This window comes from Galeopterus variegatus, unplaced genomic scaffold (genome assembly GCF_000696425.1).
Source record: "Galeopterus variegatus unplaced genomic scaffold, G_variegatus-3.0.2 Scaffold9004, whole genome shotgun sequence".
Taxonomy (NCBI): domain Eukaryota; kingdom Metazoa; phylum Chordata; class Mammalia; order Dermoptera; family Cynocephalidae; genus Galeopterus; species Galeopterus variegatus.
In genome coordinates this window covers 4,461-6,460 of record NW_007735115.1, presented here as the reverse complement: position 1 = coordinate 6,460, position 2,000 = coordinate 4,461, and the positions used below count along the sequence as shown (strand labels likewise).

The window sequence follows — 2,000 nt, the reverse complement described above, 5'->3', positions numbered from 1 at the left end:
GGCAAAGACATTTCTGCCTGGATTTCTTTGCCGCGTTAGGGAAAATGAAAGTCAATAAAAACCAGGAAGTCTTCAACATAGTGTTTTACTGGCAGAAATATCCTAGTCCACAGAGACAAAGTCTGGTAGATTCTCTAAAGCTAGAGATCAAAATCTGCAAGGAACCACAAGGCAAATATGTGTGTGCTGGGTTAGGAAGGTGTCTCCGAGAAACCAATCATTTGGCTTCAGGGCTACTAGAAAGGAAGACCCCATGGATGGTCACATTAAAAACTGGCATTTATTTGTTTTGCTTTGTTTTCTTCTTTCTAATAACACATATGTTCACTGCATAAAATTTGAGAAACTCAGATGGGAGCGCAGAAGAAAAATTTTTTTTTTTGTCTTTTTTTCGTGTCCGGCAACGGATCGCAACCCTCAGTGTTGTGCCCGTACCGGACCAGGACCGGCAACGGGATCGCAACCCTCAGTGTTGCTCCCACACCTCGCTCAGCCAGTGAGTGGGAACCTTGGATATTTTTAATCCGAACCCTTGGCGGGAGCGCCACCACGCTCCCAAGCGGTGCACTGTAGCAGTGCGCCACCGGGCCGGCCCCGAGAAAAAAATTTTTATTATCTATAGTTATACCACCTCGATACAACCTCTCTTTGTTATTGTGATTTTGATTTTTGCTATGTGTTCCTTCCTTTATTATTTTTTCTCTCACTCTTTTTTTTTTTTTAATCATAATTGATTATATAAAGCACTTGGCTATTTTTAGAAACAGGAAAATACTTTCCTGTTGGGGTTCAACATTGACTACGTTGATCAAATCAATATTATTAGTATATACATTATTACGTACTCACCCTTCAGGCCTCTTATCTAATTTCCCTCCATCTGCCTCTCCCTCCCCCTCCCACCTCTGATAACCCTAGGTTTCTTCTCTCCTTCTGAAAGGGTAATGGTTACTCTGTCCATTTGTTGTCTAGATCATCAGTACAGTGCTGAGAGAGATGTGTTCAGGTCCCCCACTATTACCGTAGAGGAGATGCTACTTTTGTCACTCTGGAATGGTCTTTATGGAGAAAGACAGCCTCTTCTTTTTTTGGTCTCCACCGGTGACTCTCCTTGAGTCAATGCACTCGGGTGGCTGGTGGGCCATCTGCACAGTGGTTGTGGCGTCTAGCTGCTTTTGCAGCAGCTGTGGCTATTGTGGTGGCTGTGGTGGGCTGCCCACAGGGAAGTGGTGTTTTTGGTGTGCTCTTTGCCTGGTTGTGGGAGGCTGGGTCAGTCCCCTGCTCCTGTCTCTGGAACTCCAGCCTGGCCCGTGGGAGGGGCCTTGGGCCTGGTTGCAGGTTTTCCTTCCCGTTTCTAAAAATAGCCAAGTTCTTCATCATGAATGTATACCTCAAGTCTTTATAGAATGAATAATATTACAGTAAAAATGTAATCCGTGCATTGCTGCTCTGATTAGGGTGAAATTTAGTGTAGAGAATACCATAGTTTATGAACTGGACAGTGGAAACATGAACTTACATAATTTGTGACTTCTTATACTGATATGAGAGAATTCTTGTCTAAAACCACCCTTTCCTTCTGGGCTCTAGGGTTATAGCTTCCCTTTCTGTGAGATAAAGGTCTGCCCTGTTACGGTTAGTTACCCGAAGTTAAGGATGTAACAAACATCCCTCAGGGCACTTTATTGTCCTTGGGTTGGTAGATGCTTCGGAAGGATAACCTCTCCTACGTTGCTTTATTTCTAAAACTTAAAGCATAGACCTAAGTGCTATTTCTGCTATTTGGTGGAAATGAATTTTGGGGTTAAGAGCTCCAAGCAGGCTACCAGGCCTGTGAGAAATTGTGTTATTTCCTCCTTTTTCTTGACAGACTCCCATGGGGGATATTTGATTTGGGAGAAATCAGGGTAAATTGAGTTCCAATAAAAACTTCCTCCCAGGGCCGGCCCGGTGGCGCACTGTGCTAGTGCGCCGCTTGGGAAGCGCGGTGGTGCTCCCGC

The 2,000-nt window shown here is 44.6% G+C and overlaps 1 protein-coding gene across 1 annotated transcript in view; it reads left to right on the top strand.

Annotated features, from left to right (window-relative positions):
* The window catches only part of LOC103608943 (caspase-10-like), a gene marked incomplete at its 3' end in the record, with an annotated part of 6,858 nt that overhangs the window by 867 nt on the left and 3,991 nt on the right, over positions 1 to 2,000 (top strand). The window lies entirely within an intron of this gene.